This window comes from Gracilinanus agilis, chromosome 3 (genome assembly GCF_016433145.1).
Source record: "Gracilinanus agilis isolate LMUSP501 chromosome 3, AgileGrace, whole genome shotgun sequence".
Classification (NCBI taxonomy): Eukaryota; Metazoa; Chordata; class Mammalia; order Didelphimorphia; family Didelphidae; genus Gracilinanus; species Gracilinanus agilis.
The window spans coordinates 267,692,807-267,716,806 of NC_058132.1; the positions used below are offsets into that span (position 1 = coordinate 267,692,807).

Sequence of the window (24,000 nt, forward strand, 5' to 3'; positions counted from 1 at the left end):
CTTTAACCTTTTCAAGGAATTAGAAAGAAATGCCATCTTTCAAGTCTCTGGGACTGCCTTGCTTTTCCTATCACACAAGTAGCATAATTTTCTCATTATTACATAGTCATGTGCAACACTATGCTAAGAGAAGAATAAAGAAATATAATTAACCAATGAGGTTTTAAAAAAATTATTATTTTTTTAAAGCTGGATGAACAGGATAAATACATTGCTCTTTGTAATTTCTATCATACCAGAAAAAAAAAGTCTAATTTTAGGAGACAACATTTCACATGCCTTTATACATCTTTTATTGTCAACTTAAATTTTAATGAAAATTTTCTCCACTTTGCAACATCTGAATATCAAACCACATGTTTCATATTCTTTAAATCACACCTAATATTTTCAATAAAACTCCGGATCATGTTAGGCCATGTTGTCTATTTGCAGGTCTGTGCAATGCAAATGTCAAATTGTAACTAGTTTAATTTGATAGTCACTAATGGCACAGTGACTTAAAATAAGAGATAATTTAAACATTTTAAATTTAAATATTAATAAATTTAAAGATAATATTAAGCACAGAAACATCTTTTAAAATTTACTTAAAAGTGTTATGCAATGGAGAGCAGCAAACATGAAATGTGAGGTAAAAGTAGTATAGTCCAGCATTCTCCCACAGCTATTCAAAAAAGATCAAGAATAGCATTAAGATAAATAGTGACATGGGGAGTTCAAGGAGCAATCATGCTGAGTTATTTTTCTAACACAAGTTAGTATAAGAAGACTGGTAGTATCTCTATAGCCCTGAAGAAGGCCTACACTAAAACTTCCAACATAGTGACTAGCCTATGGCCATAAATTATACATTTATACAAGGATTTTGGTCCAGAGTTATCAGGAAAAGAAATTAGGCCTTTAAACTCAGTAGAGAGGAGCACAAATGCGAGCCATAGGCAATCTAGGTCACTTTGTACCTGGATGCAGTTTAGAATAAGCCTGGGCCCTAAATCTATAAACTCGGCCTAGAAATATGGCAGACTGACCACAGCCCATGTCTACAGCCATGTACATGAACAGGAACTTAGGCAAGTGGAAGCTGTATAAATATAAGGCTAGAAGTGTCTTCAGCAATTCAGCCCTAAGTCCAGGCTGAGGACTACAGATAAGTAATTAAGCAAAGAGGTCAGAACAAATGTGAGCCTAAGTTCTATCACTTGGACCTGAAAAGTCTTCCAGTTACTTGATGAGTCCATTTGCTATACACTGAAGTTTCAATCTGGAACAAGCTAAGAGATATGTTACTTTGAATCAAATCATTCTACAGCTTGCAAAGTTCAGACCAAGAAGGTAGTAACCAATTTTCACATTAAATTAGATACATGTGGTAACTTTGTGGGTCCCTATGCTGAGCTGACTCTGAAGTCCTTGAAGAAAATAATACTTAATACCTGGAGAAAGTAGCAAGAAGTCTCCAGAGAATACAAATCAAGACCAAACAAGTCTCCAGTATACCCCTGAGAAGTGTGTAGAGCCTAGTCCTAATAAAAAGTCCCAATACGTTAAGTAAGGTTGAAAGAATAAGAAACAACAACAACAAATGAGCTATTTTAGAGAAAAACACTACAATATAAACGAGCAAAGCCTCAAAGCTAAACACATGACAGAAAGTAAACCATAATTCCTGGAAAAAAATGTGTTAACTTAAAACTTATTTCATAAAATAAAGTTAACTTTCGGGGCGTGGGGGGGGAGAGTGAAAAAAAAATGAGGGAGCTGGAAGAAATATTTGGAAAGAGAATTGCTAGCTTAATACAAAAAGTACAAAACTTTAAGAAAAAGACTCTGATTGGACTATGTGAAAATCATCCCTCCAAAAGAAGAGTCTGTATAGTATATTTCAAGAAATCATAACATGAACGTGCCTTGACCTACTAAAAACCAAAGGGCAAAATAAAAAAACAAAGAATCCACCAGAGCTACTTTAAAAAAAAATTATGAAATGAAAATTCTTGATTGTTAAGAGTAAAAATCCAGAATCCTAGGTCAAATGAAAATCATGCAAGCAGTGAGAAAGAAAAAGTTCAAGTAACAAAAGAATTATAAGCAGGACTAAATAAAATTGGGTAGTCATCCAGTTATAGAGGAAAGATAAGCTTATAATAAAATATTCTATGAGGCAAAAATATATAAGCTTAAAACCAAGAATACCTTACAAAGAAAAAGTGAGGATAATTCTAATGGAGGATAATGTATCTATAGTGAAAAAGAAGACTTCTGAGCATTCTTGATAAGAAGCAAAAAACTGATGAAAACATGTGAAGTGCAAAAAAAGTAGTTAAAAGAAACATAAAAAAGGTAAAAAGTTTGAGCAACTAGGAGGATCTACAAAAAGATGAAGTATTTTCATTAGTAGTTCTGAGAATGTGGTCTTTAGACTCCTGGAGGAATCCAAGGTCAAAACTATATGACATCTCTCTTCAGATCATACCACTTTAGAAGAAGTGAAACTTGCTAAACTCCCAGAACTAACTGTGAGGGGAGCAGTACAAAACTCCTGAAATTTAGGACCTTTTTCTCAGTGGTACATGGTACTGACACAAAAAAGGACCATGTATTAAGAGCATAAAAACCTCACAAACATAGAAAAGAAGAAAAATTAAATGAATCCTTTTCAGATCACAATGCAACAAAAATCATATTCAGTAAAGGGACATGGAAGCATAGATTGCAAAGAGAAATTAAAATAATAATTTAAAAACAAATTATTGATTTGACCAATAATTTCATTAAAAAGAATGACAACAATGAAACAACATACCAAAATTTTTGGGATGTTGCCAAAACAGTACTTATGGGAAAACTGATATCTATGAATGCATATGTCAATAAAATAAAAAAAGAACAACTCAATGAATTGACCATGCATTTAAAAAAAAATGAGAAAAAGAATGAATTAAAAATCACCAGGGAAATATCAAATTGGAAATCATGAATATCAAAAGAGGAATTAAGAAAACTGAAAGCAAGAAAGCTATAGAACTCAAAAATAAAACTAGTAGCTAGTTTTATGAGGGAAAAAATTAAAAAGATAACATATTAGGCAATTTGTTTTAAAAGGAATCTACATGTTTTGGAGGAATATATATATATATATACATATATTATATACAAAAGTGAATATAGAAAACACATTTATAAAAAACCAAATGTTTTGATCATAGTGTAATCATGAAGTAATCTAGCAAATGCATATGTACTCTCTCTTTTTCCCTATTGTGAAGAGTGAATCAAACTCTATCAATTGCAACTTTTAAGTAAATCAATCAAAAACTTAAAAGCCCCTACTTAGTACCTTACCAATCTCTAAACATGAGAGTTCACAAGTCACTTCCTGTGCTCTTCCACTTTATGGGAACCAATTGCAGTCTTTCAATTTGCCTAGCAATGCCATGGGGCAGGGCAGTGGCCTCTGGAGTTGTTGCCCACTCTAGCAAGATGCATACCCCAAAGCTTTAGACAATGGAAACATGCCACTGGTTGTTAAATATTAAGAGAATTTAACTGATATTTGTGTCTGATTGAAGAAGGGGCTACTAATGAGCCACTACATAGTGTGAAGAAGCACAAGGACAAGGAACCCAACAGCCCCTGTGGGGCTGGTGAGGATCTATGTTGAGTCAGAGGGCCTGTCTAAAGGATTCAGGGAAGTGGCTGTCTGACAACTTCAGACTTTGGATTTTTCTGTCTCCCAGTGATACAAGTACCTTTGTCTGGTTTTCACTTTGTCTCCTCTGTCCTCATGATTGAAGGAAAAATCAGACCAGGGAGTCATATTTCCCTTTTAGCTCAGACTTTTGTCCCCTCTTTTAGAGTACAGCAATTTTTCTGCAGTCCTAGCTGAAGATGGGTAAGTGCAATATTGCTACAATTGTCCTGCATCCTTATAGGATATAAGCTACCTCATTTGGACCTTGCTGGTGAATCAAGGCCCAGTTACAATTTTAATTTTTATTCATAATTTTTATACACATGGGATTTTACACATATAATTTTTTTCTCTTCTCCTGTTTATTTTATTTTGGGGGTGGGGGTGAGGAGTGGGGAGAAGAATTGACCCATAATATACCTCCTAGCTTAGACATGTATCCTGGGGCAATTTTAGTATTGGTCTATACCCTCCTGAAGGGAGGGAGGGGGAAATTGTATGATTATTCTATAATCAAAAGTTTAAGATCCTTTAAAATAATTTTAGGAAAAGAAATCATCAACACCCTAGACTTGAGAAGCAGATTTTCTGTGAAAGATGTTTTAAGGATGCTGGCAAAAATTACACATTACATCAAGAGATCCACATAGTAAAGTGTCCAACACAATGGGGGTTGAACCTACCATTTATTCTTATTGTAAATTCTTATGCCAAAGGGGAGCACCCCCAATTGGCTTTTTGTGAATATGCCTATCAATCAATTTCATCTTTCTCTCTTTCCCATTTATTCCCCAAATTGTTGTAATACCCTATGTAAGATACAATTTTATACCTCCTAGAGAGAGAATCTTAAATGTATAGACTCCATGTGTGGAATAATTCACTGGGGAGACCAGACATGTTAATCTCCTGGTAAACCAAATCAAGAAACTTAACATACTGGTCTCCCAAAGAATTGAGGTGGGGGGTAGGGTTGGGGAGAGAGAGGAGGGAGGGAGGTAGAGGTAGAGAAAGAGAAGAGAGAGAGAGAGAGAGAGAGAGAGAGAGAGAGAGAGAGAGATAGAGAGAGAGAGAGATAGAGAGAGAGAGAGAGAATTGTGAGGAAAAATAGCTCCACCTACCTTCCTGTCTACAGCCTAAACAGCTGCCATCAACAAAGGCTAGATGTCTGGCATCATTCTAAAATGTTGGCCACAAAATAGCAAGCTAAATGAAATAGCAAGGAAATTAATATCTCTCTCTGTCTGTCTCTTTCCCTGTATTTCCTTCAGATTAAATAAAAATCATTTAATCTACAACCAGTTTCATAATTTTCTCTCTTACAGTGGTTGTTCTTATTTTCTTAAGTTAATACAGACAAGCATTAGTAAATAGTCAAAAACTTAGCATTTTCATTGTTGTCCTAATATTTAAACTACCTTCTGACCCAAGAATTCTGATAATGATTTACTACGTAAGTTTGATAAATGCATATCATATAATTAAATGGTTGCATTCGTAAAGGATCTCTTCCTCCTTCATATCCATCCTGCTCAGTTAAAAGAAAATCTTCAGGGGGCAGCTGAGTAGCTCAGTGGATTGAGAGCCAGGCCTAGAGACGGGAGGTCCTAGGTTCAAATCCGGCCTCAGACACTTCCCAGCTGTGTGACCCTGGGCAAGTCACTTGACCCCCCATTGCCTACCCTTACCACTCTTCCACCTATAAGTCAATACACAGAAGTTAAGGGTTTAAAATTAAAAAAAAAAAAAAAAAAAAAAAAAAAAAAAAAAAAAAAGAAAATCTTCAAGTATAAGACCAAAGCAATGCGACAAAGAAATAGGCACGACTAAAATTCCTGGTTCATAATTCATTATCTTAGAGTCTATTTAATACTTTGTTAACAGACCACAAGAGGGTTTTGATATTAATTGGAAAATCATAAAAAACAATTACCAAATATTTTGCATCAAATAAAAAAAAGCTTCACATTTCTCAGAATTGCCAAATGGAGCATAAGACAGTACTCTGTACACTCTGGCTATTGCCTTCTTGAGATATTACTTAAGCATAACAAGTAAACATGGGAGACGGCTGGATGGCTTTGTTAAATGATATACAGAACACAACCTTTTTCTCTTTATAGTGTCTTAGCATCATCATTTTGAAGACCAACTGTCACTATCGAGCAACACAAGATGTGAGAAAATACATGGAATACTTGAAGACACAATCTATAAGGTTGTTTTTTTTTAATTATATAAACTATTATTATTAACTTGTTGGGGGTGACATTCACTTAAAAGTAAAGTGTGCAGGCAGCTGAGTGACTCAGTGGATTTGAGAGCCAGACCTAGAGATGGAAGGTCCTAGGTTCAAATCTGGCCTCAGACATGTCCTAACTTTGTGATCCTGGGCAAATCATTTAATCCCCATTGCCTAACCCTTATAGCTCTTCTGCTTTCTGAGACAGTAGATAAATGGTTTAAAAAAAAAAAAAAAGGGAAGTGCATACAATAATTGGTAAATTGAAACTATGTTGTGCCAAGAGTCCCTCAAATCTAGACGTGACTTGAGCAAGTCAATCATATTTTAGCAAACAAGTCACTGTACTTAGACTTGGAAGAAATCATAAAGATGATTCAAACAATGAAAAGCTACTTGGTGTATCAGATCATGGTCATAAAAGATAACTGTAGTTGTCATGTAAGCTCAGTTAAAGGGAAAGTGTCATATGTATCCCCATTAGTGCTTACAAGGCGGCTGGCATGCAGTGTGTGCTCAATAAATATTTACTGAATTTGTCTGAGGTTCTGATGTTCAGCTTGATGAGGTGAATATAAAATGCTTACATTAACATTTACTTTAAAATATGGCACATTCTATAATATTTAAGAGTTATCCTGTTCATAATTAATTTTAAATTTATTAAGAAAGTACAAAAACCAATAATGATTTTTCCAAATTAGATACATTGGTATATAGTTTGGTATTATTAAGAGAAATGTTATATATTACCTCAAGTTAGCTGCTCATTTAGGGGGTTGGTTGCAAAGCAGAATAATGGATATGCACTGCTACTTGACAAAATAAAAAAAAATAAATTAGATAGATAAAGGATCAATACAAAGTTAAGCAGTCATTTTAAATTTAAACAAAAAATGAAAATATAGATAAGAAATGCCACTAAAATCTCTTTGCTTTCTAGATCTCTTAAGAGCATGCATATAGGAGAGGATTTTTAAAAAAAGGTAATTGGAATTCCAATTAGGCAGTCTAATGATTATAAAATAAAGAAATTAAAGGTATCTACAACTGGAAGAAAAATCAATTCCAATAGTGATAATCCTAAATTACTACATTTAATCCCAATTTTTTTTTTTTTGTAAAATTGAGGACAAAATAAATTACATAATAATTAAAGCCAAAGTCATGATGGTGAGTCTATGGTATGCAGAGACCTCTCTGTGGGCACGTGCAGGCCCCTAGTTTGGCCTGCTAAGAGGCTAGCTCCACCACTGAATGTAGGGGTATGTGGCATTCTAGCCTCCCTCTACTGTCTCAGGGGTTGAGCACACCCTCAGTCAGGACTGATCAAGGCCTGTCTGCTGAATGCAACTGTTGGAGCAGGCCACACCCCCAGCTTGCAACCCAGCACTAAGGGGGCATGGCATGCAGTTAGGGGTAGGGCATGGCATGCAATGAGGGCAGGCATGGGCATGCAGTTTGGGGTTGGGGTGGGGTATGGCATCAGATCCTCAAAAGGTTTGCCATCACTGACCTAGGCCATCAAAATGAGTGGCATGTGGATACTAAAAAATAAGTGGAAAAGGTGGGAAAAATGGTTTTCTTTCACCAAAGAATTGGCAAGTTTCCATTTTATCCTAGGTATCATATTCTTATGTATCTCTTTCCATTATTTAACTCTGATCTAGAACTCCTTAGAAAGAACTAAAATAATATGCCTCTAGCCTACTAATGACAACAATAAATGAAATGTAAAATTATGCAAAGAAATGAAGACTTAGAGCAACAAAGATTTAGAGGCAGTTGACAGTTCCTATTCACAGAAGAATGCTAGACTAAGTTGTCACAATGATTCCTTCTAGCACTAGGATTCAATGTCTTTTTAATCTATTTTACATCTTGCCCACAACTTCCAACCAGGTTAATGAACTCACTTATACTTAAGATTGATAGTGAGAAAGAGATCAAAATCTTGACATATCTTTTGGCATTTGTGTTTCTCTTTCTAAAACTCTCTGTCCTTCTGGTGTCTATAGAGTTTTGTTTCTTCCTTGAATTTCCCTTTTCTTTCACATTTTATCACTGCTTCAGGAATCTAAATGTGATAATCATTCAGAACAAAGAACTTAATACTTTTATTATCTTATTTACTGATGTGAATGATATATTCTTTATTTTTAAAAGTCTATAAAATATAGTTACTCTCTTAAAATTAGCTTACTTCAGCATACAGAATTTTTATGTTATTCTGTCATATTTGTATCATTCAAAAGAAAACTTTACTTAGAACCATGTGCAAATATACAAAGCAAGAAGCTAAATGTTTCTTTACAACTTCTAGAATGTCAGGGGTTTCTAATCTTTGTTTTTCAACAGATTCCACAATTGCCCGATGATTCTAACTGGAACTTGAAACATAATACATCATTCTGAGCTTTTCTACATTTTACCTTCTAAAATCAAATTGCTAGATTGTTTTAATTATTGTAGGGTATAAGACTGGTGGAGAGGGTGCAACCCTTTTCAATATAAATAAAATGTAATAAGAGAAAAGCAATACAATTAATTAGGCATCATTTAGAAAATTTTAAATAAGGTGAGATTTTACTGGAAAGATATCCATTCCAAGATAAAAGTTATTTTTGGTTAAATAGATATTTAACTCTTTAAGTTCAATAAATGTTACTGGGTATCAAATATCATATAGTAGCATAGGCATGAAAAAGGTAAGAGTGCTCTAAAAGTTCTAGTCAGTAGTTCTTTATTTGTGCAAAGGATGTCTTGTCATTAGAAAATACATCTGAAAGAGAACCTGATAATCTGTAAAAATATGTATCTATTAAAAAAACAACTCCAATGCAGCTACAGTAAGAACAAGATCTTTAGTACAGTCAAGATTGGGGCTAGAACTATTCAGTTAATAAAACAAATGTATCAAATTCATTATCAAAAAGGACAAAAAAGTTTTTTAGTAAATGTTTGACAATAGCAATGAAATTCTTATTTGAGAATCTTTCTTATTTGGAAAAGAAATTGATTCATGTAAATAGATTACCTTATACAATTTTCCTCTGAAATGCTATTGAAGCCTTTAATTTTAAAAAAATCATCAAAAGATGCATTCCAATGTTCCATCTCAATTTAATTTGTCCCAAATTGCTTAAAAAGCCTATTAGAAACCTGTGACTGTAAAATACAATATCTCAACAATTTTATTTACCAACCATAAACATAAAAACTTCTGAAAGTAAAATATGAAAAAGTTTAAAATACTATTATATTTTCTACCTTACTGTAAACTTTGAGGATAAAATAAAGTATTAGCTTAAGGCCAATTACATACATACAAAATGTGAAAATTTCAAATCAAGTTGACAACTCAAATAATTAAAAATAACTACCATTCTACACTGCCATAGAATTCCAGCCAGGAACATCAATACAATAATAGGAGTAAGGGGGTGGTGGCATCCACTTTGGGAATCACTGGTCTATATTATGATGTCTAGTCCTTCCATTCCCCAGTGCAACTATCTCTAATACTCTATCTTGACTTTCCTCCTCAATTTTGACACTATCATTAGTTCAAACATAACATTTGAACCCCTTCATCCCTTATCCTATCACCATGTGTCTGGCCAAACACAAAACTTGGGTTATTTTCCACCATTTCTCTTCTTGGAACAGGTCTTACGTATGTGTTGCTGAATGGTACAAGATGAAGTCACAACTTTGCTAACTAGGTCCAATTACAAATGCATGTTATACAAAGAAGCATAAGCCCTCATTCCAGCAAGGTGAACCTTTTTCTCACCTCTTCCATAGAAGCTCTTCTAAATCTTTTATTTTTCTTCTCATTTTAGGCTCAATCCCCTTCCCTGTCAGCAGAGGCCCAGGCCTCAAAGCTAAAAGAAGTTATTCACTAGGAAGGTCTTCTTTTAAAACACTCTATATTTTATTTTCTTGGCCTGTAGTCTGGACCAGTCCTGGTGTAGGCCAGTCCAGTGACACACGCTTGACAATTAACCATTTCAATCCAATGTATTCCAAAAGCTAGTCCATCTCTGAGCCACAATCATCTACCCCTAATTTCCAATCCTTGAGAACGTACTGCTTAAGTTACTTGCTAATTGTTACCTTGCCAAATTTCCATATCCTTAAAAAAGGAAAAATCCATTTACTTAGTTGCCTAGGTTCATAAAGATAGTAGACAGCAAAGGTAGCATTTAAGCTCAGGCTTTCTAACAAGTTTAATTTTAAACATGTAGAACTTGAGATGGCAGAACTACCATTCAATAAATACAGGCAAGTTATTTAATCTGATTCCTCTCCCTCTCATTCTCAGTAGCCAACACTAATTGATTTTATCTTCACAATGTCTTCTGCATCCATTTTATCCTTTATAACCCCATAGGCATCATTATAATTATTGGCTTTATCTTCTACATACTGAATTACTGTAATGACTCCCTTTCTGGTTGCCTTCATTATGATCTCTCCTCTCATATTATCTATATGCCATTGACAGATTAATCATCTCAAAACAGTCCAGAGGTAGTATGGTTATGGCTTAAAAAGGAAGAGTACTCAAGAATGACATAGGTTGCTCTAGGACAGCTTCTCTTCCCATTTTTGCTTTTTTTCCCCAGGGATATGTCTACTTCCTTGTACACTGGACACTGATGTTATAATTCATCAAAATGCGATGACTTTTCTGTCACTGGGTAAAAAATGTTATATAAATCTTGAAAGCTCTCTTCATTTTTTGTTAGTTTTAATCCAGAGGTATTTAGCATGATTTCTCATTTCTTGTTGTCATAGAAACAATAACACTCATAATGATTCTTAATCCTATTCTTTAACATTTTATAACCTATTTTACTTTACAAAATGGTTATTACCCTTGGTTTTCATATGTCTCCTACCGATAAGAAGATCAAGTTTTGATAAGTTAGGTGGTTTCTAGGCATCTGTTCTTGACTTTGTATCAATTTCTTCGTATCAGTTAAATTTTTTTGTTCTTTTAACCATTTCCCCCATTTCTAGCATGAATAGATTATTTAAATAGGTCAGACCATGAACTGTTGTATATTCATTATTTTATTCTCATTTTGGAACAGACTTTAATATATGATTTAACATATCTTAATGTTTTAAAATATCAAATATTTGACTAAGTAGAAATAAAGGGAAAAAAACGACTAAAATATCTCATATTTGCAATGTGCCATATCCTATCATTTAAAAAATGATCAATTCCATTTCCTCATAGATATTTAATTATATTATGGGCTTCCGGGGTCCAGAATTTTTCAACTCTCTTCTTAGAGACAGAATTCCTCATGTAAAGTTGTCTAATCCTCCTTAGCCTATAGCTATCCTTCTCTAAAAAGCACGAAGCATTTTTAAGTACCCATGTGCCTCATCTAGGGAATGGGAATATAAAGAAAAAGAAAAAAACAATTCCTGCTCTTAAGTGGTTTCATATCAACTTGACCAACAAATACATATATATTTCTACAAAAGATATAGGGCAGTTTCAAATTAAAGGAACTGAAAACAGTTGAGAAGAGATAAGAAATGACTTTGAATAGGTGGCATGTGAGGTGACATAGTAAGAATGGGCAGGTACATTTCCAGGCATGCGAGATAGATCAGTATAAAAAGCCTGGAGATGGGAAATGGCATTCATTTCACATATAACATTAGAGAGTACTATAGCAGTTGAAACAATAGATTAGATCATGGTTGTGACAAGCATTGAGAAACAAATAGATGAATTTATATATGATTCTGGAATAGGGAATAAGTGGAATTTAATAAGTAGGGAAGTGATATCACCAGATATCTTCTTTCAAATGTATCTAGCATCTGACAGAATTGAGCAGAAAAAATCTGAGGAAAACAAAATAATTAGGAAACTATTATAGGAGCACACGTAAGAGGTAATGAGGACCTGACCTAGAATGGTGCCCTTATTAGTGGATAGAAGGGGGTGAATGATTTTTGTGTTAAAGATAATGAGTATCTGAGTTGTCAGTTTGATGTGGAGGATCCTAGTAAGATTATTACAGAATTTTTCCACTTCCTGAACCTCTGTGACAGATGTTGGAACCTAATTATGTTTATTTTTATAATGGTCTTTTAGCAAATGCTTATTGGGGCCACTACAATAGAAGATGATGTGGTATTTCACAGAATGATATTTCTTGCTGCCCTCTGATGAACAATAAAATAAATTCTGTCCATTCCATTATTTGTCTCCTTAAGGAAAACCAAGGCCTTCTTACCATCAATTCAGCTTTGAAAAGTACATATACTACTTGGGCATCAGATAAGACACTGACATTTAGAGGACCAAAAACTAATTTAATATTTCTAGATATTCTAAAAAAGAATCGTATGCAAAGCACTCAGAATAAATGTAATAATGTAATAAATAATGTAATAAAAGGTAACTGAATTCCATTGCAAGGAAATGTTAAGAGACCCCTGTATGACTTGAAGGGAACTGAAAGAACCTACAGATGGATATTGGTACAATAAAACTCAAAATGGACAAATATTCTGATTTTCCAAAAAAAGTTAGAGATCTATTCCTATCTACCTTTTGAACTGTCTGTGGAATCCAATATGCTCTAAATGGCAAAGCTTTATTATGGCTGAAATAAGTGAGTTATTTCACTTATGATGATAAATTAATTGTTGAGAGCCAATCGGAGAAATAGGCTCAGGATAGGGCCTGTTATCTGCATTCCCTACATGACCAATCCCGGCTGAGGCAATCTTTGTGTTTGGTCCTGGTCACCTGAGCCCTGAAAAGCTCTGGTACCAGCAGGTAGGTTAATCCAAAAACAACTTGACCCTTCCAAGAGGCTATTGGGAGTCATTTAGAGAAATAGAGTCTGTAATAAATGTTTTATCTGGATCCCATTACAAAATCATCGGCAAATAAAACTGTCTGTGTGGTTTTTTCTGCACTGCATGTCAGATACAGATAGAATGGGCCATCTAAGGTAAGAATCTGAGGCTCCTCTTTTGACTCATTTTCAGATACCCACCTTTTCTTAATATTCTTATTGGAAAGCTTTGAGTCCTTAGCAGACCAGCAGCTACTGAGTTAACAATTTCTCTCCTTAATAATTAAGAAGCCTGAACCCTAAAAAATATATTACTTAGATAAGACCTAGACAGACAATCTAGTCCAGACTTTTATCTGACCAGGTCCAGATCTGTAAATTGGGAAGATAGGACTCAATTAGTAAACATCTCTATGAAATATGTTTCTGCTCCTAGAATTAACCCCCTACTAATTGGTGGTTGGAATTTGGCCTTTGTCCTTGTACCTATATCTCTACTTTTTAGACTTTAATGGGTTGTGTATGATTTGTAACCCCTTCACAGCTGTGACTCTTTCTTTGTGTTCTTTGTTTGAAACAAGTATAAAATAAACTCCAAAGCCCATAGAGGTTAGATCAGCATGGGCTAACCACTAGTCAGGTTGTTCTCATTTTCTTTTTCCTATCTTAACAATCTGACGCCACAAAACGCCACTCAGAACCCCCCAAAATATAGAGAGCTGGCTCTCTATAATTAATAAAGCCTATCTCTGTCAAGCTGATAGGCCTAATGATAAGCCTCAGGCCTAAAGATGCTATTAACACTATCTGACTGAATTTCTTTATAAAAACAGGTTTATTTTACAAAATTCAAACAAGGAAGGGGAAGGAGGACCAAAGGAATGTCCCTAATACTAAATTTCTTAACCTACTCCCATTAAGACTCTCACGAATCTTTCTTCTGTTGCTTGATGCTATCTGCAATCTATTCTATTTCCCCAAAATTCCCTAATTTGGCTTTCCTGACTAATGGCCTCTCCCAAATTAATATTGATAAAGAATAAAGTTCAGGTAAAGTTGATTAAGAGGTGACAGGATGGTTGAGTCACCCAGTACCTCCAGCCAAGAGACTAAAGCTTTCTTTGAGTTCAGACAGGTATCAGTATTCAGGCTGGCTTCTTCTCAGGAAAACAATGATATTTCTCAATCAGGAACTCAGGAATATAGATAAGTCAAAATAGAGATCTGTTGGAAATTCTTTATCAGGAGACTGGATATCCACGCTGAGGGACTTCCACTGCAGGGTCCAAAGGCTTTCACAGGAGAAAGTCTGTTATTTACCTCACAGGAAGTTCACTCTCCAATTTCCAAAGTGAAACAGGAACCAGAGAGCTCTCTCCAATCCACGGTCCTTCTTTTTATCTCTTCCTGACAATTCCATAGAACACTTCTCTCTGTGTTCCAACTGTGAGCCAGCCAAATAATTACCTCTTTATTTACAAAAGTTTTCTTTCTTACGTCTCTATATTTCTACAGGCTCACTATGCCAGGAAAGTGCTAGTCACACCACCCTCTAGCCATCTTCTTGCCCTCCACCTGCCTCTGGGTGCCTACCTTCCTTACTGATCCTTCCCACTCAGGTACAATTTTTTTCCTGGTCTGGATCCACAGTAAAAGCAATAGTGTTATTGGTACTAGGCAGCATGCATAAATCTAGTCCTAAGGAATGAGTCAACTTGCAGTTATTAAGAACTTACCATGTGATGAGCACCAAAGAAAAGCAAAAAGATTGTGCTCTCAAGGGGCTTGTGGTCTAATGGGGGAACATGAAAATAACTATGTAAAAATAAGATACATACTAGACAAGTTGGAGACAATCTTGAAGGTCAGGCACTAGAGCATTAATGGAGACTAGAAAAAGATCCTCATAAAGATGATCTTTTAGCTGGAATCTGAAGGAAGATGGGGAAATTAGAAGACAAAAATGAAGAGTGTTCCAGGCAGTGAAAACCAATGAAAATACTTAGTGCAAGGAAATGAAATGTTGTGTTCACAGAGTAGAGAGGCTGTTCTCTCCTTGATCCCCAAGTATGTTCAGAGTATTTTTCAGAGGAGATAGTGTAAGAAATCAAAAAACGTAGGAAGAAGCCAGGAAAGAAATTTGAAACTGGAAGTAATAGTGTCTCAGTGAAGTTTAGTGAAAGGGGAGATGATATATTGAGACCTATGTTTTATTAAGATCAGCTTAATATAAAGGCAGCTGGGTGGTTCAGTGGATTGAGAGCCAGGTCTAGAGATGGGAGGTCCTAGGTTCAAATCTGACCTCAGATACTTCCTAGCTGTGTGACCCTGGGCAAGTCGCAACCCTCATTGCCTAGCCCTTACCACTCTTCTGCCTTGGAGCCAATACAGAGTATTGACTGTAATATGGAAAGTAAGGGTTATTTAAAAAAAAAAAAAAAGATTAGCTTAACAGTTGACTGGAGGATGAACTGGAGAGGAAAGATGAACCAGAAGGCTTTGTAGTGGTTCAAGTGTTAAGTGATGATGCTTTGCACTATGGTGGTTGCAATTTCAAAGGAAAGAAGGGAGTATAAAAGAATTTTCAAAGGCAGAAAAAGCAGGTCTTATCAAATGATTAGATAGATAAGCTAAGAGAAAGAGAGAAGTTAAGGATGACATGGGTATTATAGGCCAAGGTAATAGGAAGATGGTGTTACTCTCAATAATAGGGAAATTAAGAAGGGATAGTTTGGAGTTTGGGGCAGATAATGAGTTAAGTTTTGGACATGTTAAATTTAAAATGTTTACAAAGCATTTAGTTTGATTTTTGTTCTAGATGGAGTTTTAAGACAGGAAGTTAGCAGAGAGGATAGGGCTGGATAAGAAGATCTGAGATTAACTGAATTTATGGGAGCTGAAAAAAAATCACCAAATCAAATAGTATATAGAGAAAAGAAAGAAAAGGCTAGGGCAGAGCCCTGGGGAAACCTGAAAAGTTAGCAATTATAACAGATATGAAGACAGCAAAGGAGATTAAGAAGTACTCAGATAAAACAAGGACAGAGTAGTTTCAAGGAAAATTGGGCAAAATAAGAGTTATTAAGGAAAAAGTAATCAAAGCTGTCAAAGGCTGCAAAGATGTCAAGGATGAGGATAGAAGAAAGGTTATTAGATTTGGTAACTAAGAGATCATTAATGTCTTTGGAGAAAGCAGTTTCATTTGAAGAATAGAGTCAAAAGTCAGAATGTAAAAAATTAAGAAGAGAATTTTTGTGGACTGTCTTCTAATAGACATAAAAGGGAAAAGAGATATGGAATGATAGTTTGCAAGGATGAATGGATGAAATAAAAGTTTTTGAAGATAAGGGAGACATGGGCATGTTTGTAGACAGTAGGAAAGCAATCAGTAGAAAGAGAGACAGAATATAAGTGAGAGAGGATAATAGAAGAGGCAGGATGGAATAACTTGTGCATGTAGAGAAATTTGCCTTGCTAAGGAGAGGGCTACCTCTTTATGTGAGACAAAGGAGATGGCTAAGATAGTGGAAGACAGTATCTGGGCAATGTAAGATGAGGAAAAGGGCAGAAGAGGGAGCTTTTGGCAATAGAGGATCAATTAGGGAGGCAAAAAAAGGGCTGTCCTGCTGCAGTGAGAGCTGATTGAAATTATATAACATAAGTTTGTAGTGAAGCTAGTCAGCATGTTTTCCCCAACTTCTTTTGATTAGCGTGATGAAGATGGGAATGAACCAGGGGACTGATCCAAGGCTGCTGAGGTTTTGCAGAATGAGATTGGTGATAAGATAAGGATTTTAAGTGATAATTCTATTACAATTGACAGGATATATTATCTTAAAAAATCCCTGTACTTTAATTAGATATAGATAATCTACATTAGTGGAGGGAACAGTAGCATGGATGAAATCACAGATTTTTTAAGGAAGGATGTTTAAATAAAAAAGTAATATCAATATTTCAGTATTAGCAGTGGAGAAGTAGAGGTAAAATACATGATTTATTATTTTCTTAATAGTATATGTACTTCACAAAGTAATGTCTATTCTAGAACACTACACATCCAGGTGGAGCTGATTCAAACAGCAGTATTTTCACTGAAAATCCGAATTCATTCCCAGAAGTCCTACATATGTGTCCACGAAAGACAATCACATCCAGAAATTGTTTTAGCTGCTTCTGTTTTATCACTCCACCTAACTCATATGACTGAACTTTTTAATGAATAAAAAGCTGATTTTAATTTATATGACTGTTCTTTATGTTTTTTCCCTTTCATTCTAGGTCCACATTCATTATAGATGTCAAGGACATGAAGATCCATTTAGGATATTATCATCATCTGCTAAGTGAGCAAAGAAAGAAAAATTTAATTGAGAAACTGAGATCATAATCTCTTAAAAATAAAGCAGAGAGCCTGAGTCTTATAGTGCCTAAACAACTACCTGAAAATTTCATTACTTTTTCCAGGAAAGTTCTCTTTAGTAGAATCACTTAAGTACACACATAGCACTGATTTACCATAAATTTGATAACCTTACGGAATAGGTATGATAGCTTTTGGTAACTATTTTGTGGCTATAAACAATGGAAACTTATCAAAACATTTATTTACTTGCTCAACAACCAATTGTTATATATATATATATATATATATATATATATATATATCTTGTCTGAAATTTGGGAAGATTCTTATTTGAGGTTTTTAAGAGATAAGTCCTCATCTTTCAAATCTATTATATAATTCCTTCTGTGACATAACAGCTCACCATCTGATATTACACAAATGATTTGAATGTCTTTAAAAGTCCTAGGGATGCATGAAATTAGATTAACATATCCAAGTGAAAGCACAAGGGAAAGACAGTAGAAAGTTTCATTTATCTATCAAGTTCTCTCCATTCTGATTTTTCTATGTGGATTACTGTTTTGAGCTCATTATAGTCAATATATCTGATCAAAAGAGAAGCTAAACAAGTCCCAGGTGATTTCACCATAGCAACAAGCTTGCCATGAATTCTTCTGGGAACATAATTTTCACACAAGTATTTGATTGCCTATTCACACTTTTGATTACAACATAGGGCTGTTAAAATAAATGGTACAGGCATAGTATAGTGAAGAAAAAAATTTTAAACTACCTTACATCAATATATTTTTCACAAGTATATATACAATTGTGTATGTACTTAATGGTATATAAACTAAACAAAGAATTTTTAAAAATTCCTTATTTGCATCTCATGGTAGTAGAACACTACAAACTACAATAAAGAAGCTATTACCTTTTTTTTTTTAAACTCTTACCTTCTGTCTTGGAATCAATACTGTGTATTGGCTCCAAGGCAGAAGAGTGGTAAGGGTAGGCAATGGGGGTCAAGTGACTTGCCCAGGGTCACACAGCTAGGAAGTGTCTGAGGTCACATTTGAACCTAGGACCTCCAGTCTCTAGGCTTGGCTCTCAATCCACTGAGCTACCCAGCTGCCCCCAAGCTATTACCTTTTAATAAAATATTCAATAATTTTTTATTTTTATATAATTCACTACTTTGATTACTACAGCAGATCTTGAATGAACCATTCCTAAATTTTAATCTGAAACTGGCACCATGCTATGCTGAGTTAAATTATCAGTGGTCAAAATAATATTCAATTTTACATTAGATTATCACTTTTCTGGGCCATTTAATTCAACTGGTTATTGTAGGTTTTATAGGGAGTAGATTTAATTTGCATCTATGTCAGCTATATCTACAGTTCAACATAAGAACTCAGTTCCACAGCAAGAGCCTGTTGATCTAAAATTAGCCAGTCATCTAACAAATGCAAGTCACTAATCATAAGGGTAAAATAATGAAATCAGATATATATACATATATATCTGACTTTGTAAAGATCATCAAACACCACTAAAAATTCCACCAAGCAGATGAGGATGAATTAGTAGCATCATCTTCATACAAGATAGACATTAAGCTGGTATACAAGTTAAAGGAATTCTTTATATTTGAAAGGTGGTTTGAGAACTCTGGTAATGTGCAATAGATTTCATTATAAATATGCAACCAAATATTTATAGAGCACAATTAAGATTCAGCACCTAGAAAGGCCAGGTGATGTTTTCAGAAGAAAATTATATATGTTCTTTAGCATACCGACTGGCCAATGAAAATAGCAATGGAAACTGAAGTTTACAGATGTCATAAAACCCAAGAAACAAAGCCTTTTATTTTAAAATAGTACTGATTTTTAAAATTCCCTTTGGCAACCATGTTTAAGATCTTGAAACAGCAAAAGTGAAACTGAGCTTAGCATCTAATGTCAAATTGACAAACTGAGCATAACTGATCAAGTTTCCATAGTATAGCAATCCCCAGATATTGGCCAAGAAATTCAAGATTTACCAAGAATTATTGAAATTTTACATAAACACAGATCTATCTCAAGTTAAAGCCAAATGAAGAATCTCACTAATACAGTTAACAAAGGTACTAGATAATTAAAATCTGGAATCCTTTTTCTACCCCATCATGTAATTCCAATGGATCTATGAACTCAATGGTATATGCATTCTCTCCATGATATACCACTAATCATGCCTGCCCATCTTTTACCATTTTGATTCATGATTTCATCCCAAGTAGCCCACCCATTATGCTAGGGGATTCAACATTACTTGGATATAAATGACATGTGAAAATTCTTAGTAATCCACAGCATTCACTCACTATATGACCAGCCTATCATCTTGTTCAATTACAAGTTTGTTTGATGACATCCTTCACATCATTTTTTTGATGTAATTTTTTGCTTATTATGTGTTGCAACCAGTTTATATCTTTTATGTACCTTTCCATTATTTTTGGTGATTCCAAATTTCAGTTCTTTGGAATGATGTAGTGTTCTATGACTCAGCCAAAGAGTATTATTAGTAGAATAGTGATGCTAAGAACGGCCATTGTTTTAGGGAGAAGTTCATTTTAGTTTGTAAACATGTAAGTCCATGACAGGATGCCTTGCTAGTAGTGCTATAAACTTTTCCTGATTGATATATCTAATTATTGATATATCTAATATCTAATAGTATATATTGACATACTAAAGCAAGAAAAACATAAATAAAAAGATAACTATTAAAATCAACCCAATTCAATAAGAAGAGGCAGAAAATGATCAAAGACACAGAGAAATGTAAAAAGCTTGTTGCTATTTCAAATTCTCAATGCCTGGCAGCCTATATTCCAGCCTACAGATACAGTATTGTGGCCCAAATTTTCATAAACAAGATTAGATAGCTGAAGCTAAAAGTAGGGCATATCATCTCCCTGAAATCCAATGTGGTATGTGTAAAGAAAAATCTTTTCCACTAGGGATAAAGCATATTTACTAAAGTAATAAAGTAGACTTTATAAGTGAATAATAGAATGCAGCAAATTAAATATTGTTACATTCTAAATATGGCAATTTGGAAAGTTAATATTTTCAGTGTGATTTTTACTATAAATGGCAGAAATGCACTGTTTTCCTTGTCCTCTCTAATCCTTGCCCTAAATATCAGTGTGTTATCTTGAGAAGTCTACAGAACCAGATATGTCAATGAGAATGAGTAAAAGAAGCAGCATTATTGCATATGATCCTCCTATTGAAGAATTCATCAAAGTAGGACTACTATATAACTCATGTGACGGTATATAATTTGTGGTTACTATGATTTTGATGATTTGTACAAGGATAATTTTGCTTCTCTACTTTTATAATCTGACATCCTTCCTGTAGGAATTACTTGCTCACTAAATAAGGTCTAAATGCACATAAACCTTTATATAACTGAAAGCTTCCTACCAGGTTAGAATTCTTGTGGATTAGTTCTCATTCACATATATATATAATCCCCAAGGAAACATTATAAGCACTGCTATCAAAGGGCTTTTGAGCTTTCACTTGAGAGAACAAACCAAGTCCATCCCCCTGGCAATGGCTAGTCTGTTTAGAGTCAGAGCTCCCTGGGAATTCATTCATGCCCATGCTAACCAGTTAGTATCCAGGATACCTATACAAATTTTAATTGCTTCTTGCTATTGCTTTCACCCCTAAAACCAGCCCAAGTTGTTTCCCCAGTTATAAATTTGCAGATAAATAGCCATCAGGACCCAAGAGGCAACATAACACCTATGATCACAGCAAGTTTTTCACATCCCTTTATTTGGAAATCTCATATAGATATGGAGGCATTTCAAACACATTAAAGCTCATCCTTGCCAACCAATTACAATGATTAAAAGTCCTAAAACAGATTCCAGAGAAAGTGAAGGTATTACTTGCCATTAATATTCATCCCAGAGCCTCCAAAAACAAGGGAATATCCCCAGGGAGAGGTTAAGACTTTTCCTGTACAAAAGGGAAAAGATGGGAAGCTAACTTAGCAGGAACCAGAAGAGTACTCCAATTTGGATGTATATTCAGAGGACCATAGCAACACCATCACATTTGCCATATTTGCAGCCTTCTAGAGGCTCTGGTTGGCTATACAGGATTATCTTAAATAAATCACATTTATATATGTCTTGTGCATAGGGTTTTTTTCCCTTTAAAAGTCCTTGTTATGAATTCTAATTTATCACATAATTTCTCACTTGGGAGGGACCTTTGAACTTGAAAAGGGTAGAAGCTTATCAAGCTCTCACAGAAAAAGTCCTAATTTTATCACCTCAGGCTTGTTTCCATTTCATGAATATGAGTAAGGGATGGCAATGAATCACTTTTTTTTTTCCTGTTCCCCCTCCTTCATTTAAATCTGTGAATATGAAGAATTCCTTAATGTAGCAACATCTTTCCTCCACCCCCAACCCACACTTACCAATGAGTGCAGATTAGCAAATCACCTCAAACTTATAGAATTGGCAAAAGCATTGAGGCATTAATTGACTTACCCTTGACCCCGCCAACAAAATGTCAGAGGGCACAGCTCTTCATAACTCCAAAAACAGTTATAGTTTTCTGTCTATCTATTTCCTTCTCTCTTCTCATTCATCTCTTTACTGTCTATCTATAATATCCTAACCAAATGTGCTTGTTCCCTCTGAATCTCTACTGGTGTTCTGTGGAACCATTTTAAAAACCATTAATTTGGTTCTTAACAATTCTTAGCAATTCAGCCAGGGGAAAGGGGGAGGTTGGGGGGAGAAGGGAAAAGTAAGAGCATAAATCATGTAACCATGTTAACTTTTCTAAAAAATAAATATTAATAAATGTTAAAAAAATAAAAACACAAAGCAAAAGCCTGTTTTTACCTTTTATTTCAATAATTTATTACCTAAAGTAACAAACACCTATTATGTATAAAGTAGGTAACTAGATGCTAAATAAAAAAGAAAGATAATCAAGAAAGTGTATGCCTTCATGTGGTTAAAGGGAGAGAGGGAGGAGTAGCAAGTGCATTAAAAGATATAACTACAAAAAAGAGGTATAATTTTTCATTATTGTATATAACAAAACATAAGAATAATAAGTACAAACTGGTAGGTGAGGTCAAAGGAGGGGAAAAAATCATTTGGAATTTGATGAGTCAGGGAAGTGTTCCTGGAAGGGGCAGACTTTGAGCCAGATAAAGCCTTGAAATTTCCCATTAATCCGGAAAAGTTCCATTCAGACTGCATAGAGCCAACATGTTCTATGAGTGACTTAGTAGTGCTCAACATTAATTAAATGAAGAGCTCTTCAGTTGCTCCATCAGGACTATAAACAAAGTAGACCAGAATAACAGCTGTTGTAATAGAAATACATTTTCTTTGCTCTAGTTATTATGGATTTTAAAAAGATCAGATAATTGAAAAAAAAACAGAAAATATTACTAAAATATTATGTATTTTTATAGTTACACATTTTACCTCAAATCAAATGCTTTCTTTATAATGTTGAAGATACTGTAACAGATTCTGAAACAAATATAAAGTTTGTACTTTGAGAAGTATTATCAAATTGATTTTTATGCTTAGTAAATCTATTTTTCATAAAGGTTTAAGAATGAATATTCTCCTTGAAAATGGAATGAAATTTTATTTTCTTCTGAGAGATTATAGTAATCCAAAGACAGTTTGGAATACTATAAACATCAGTTGACTCAGATTCAAAGAAAATGAGTTTTTAGTACTACAATTGTCTTTGTCATACATTCCAACTTTTCAATGCTTTATAACCTAAATTTCTAAGGAACATTTTATTGGAATCATATTGTTTATAAAACAATTTAAAACAATGTAATAATGGTCTGTCTATTTTTATACATCTAAGCTCTCCAATGCAAAGTGGCTTCTTGCTTTTATATGTCATCTGAAAGTGTATATGTATATATATATATATATATATTTTTTTTTTTTCCCTTTAAAAATAGGCTTAAGATATTCACTGATCAGTTAAGAAAGATTTGATAATCAGTGTGAAGTGCATGACAATCTAAGGTAGCAATTTGTTTTGCTAGTGTTCTTTTTAAGATTGTTACAATTATTGAAAAAAATCAAAAGAATATTAGTTATTTTCCACAAAGCTCAGAGAAATTTGTTTTTGAAGCTACTGAACCATCTTCAACAGTGGATATACGGGGTTGTTTATTTAACACCATATTAGGAAGAAGAGTCATTAATAAAAATGCCATCTAAACAGCTTTATTTAAAGTAATACTAATTTTAATGTAATGCCAAATGCCATACTTAAACATGTTTAATTTTGAAGTGTTTTTCACTTGTTTTTTAAACTCTTTAAAGGTGTAAAATTAATGAACAATTTTACTCTATTAGCATGAAGAAATTAAAATACTGGATATGGTATCAACTAATTGTTATTAGGAAAAAAGCAGTAGGAAAAAAGTAATTTTGATTCCTTTTTAGTTCTCAGATGTCTTCTGAAATTTAAGAAAAATTCAAAAGAAAATATTTTTTACTCAAATATAAAGTAGAAATACTACTATTAATGTCTAATCAATGTAGTCATCTAGTGTTATAACCTGGCAAACTGATGCTGATAAGTTTTATTTAATTTACAGGTACAGTACAGCAGTTTATTTCTTTCACTATTAAATAAAAAGCTTAAGACATGAGAAATGTATAAATGCATATTAACAAATCCTCAAAAAATAAAGTCATAACTGTAAGCTTTACTGCAAGAGAGAAGCAAATGGAGTTCATACTTTGGAACCCCAAGAAACTGAAGGCAATTGAGGGCCAGTT

The 24,000-nt window shown here is 34.1% G+C and overlaps 1 protein-coding gene across 2 annotated transcripts in view; it reads right to left on the reverse strand.

The window, feature by feature from the left end:
• Positions 1 to 24,000, reverse strand: part of PKP4 (plakophilin 4) — a 263,445-nt gene that overhangs the window by 98,754 nt on the left and 140,691 nt on the right. The window lies entirely within an intron of this gene.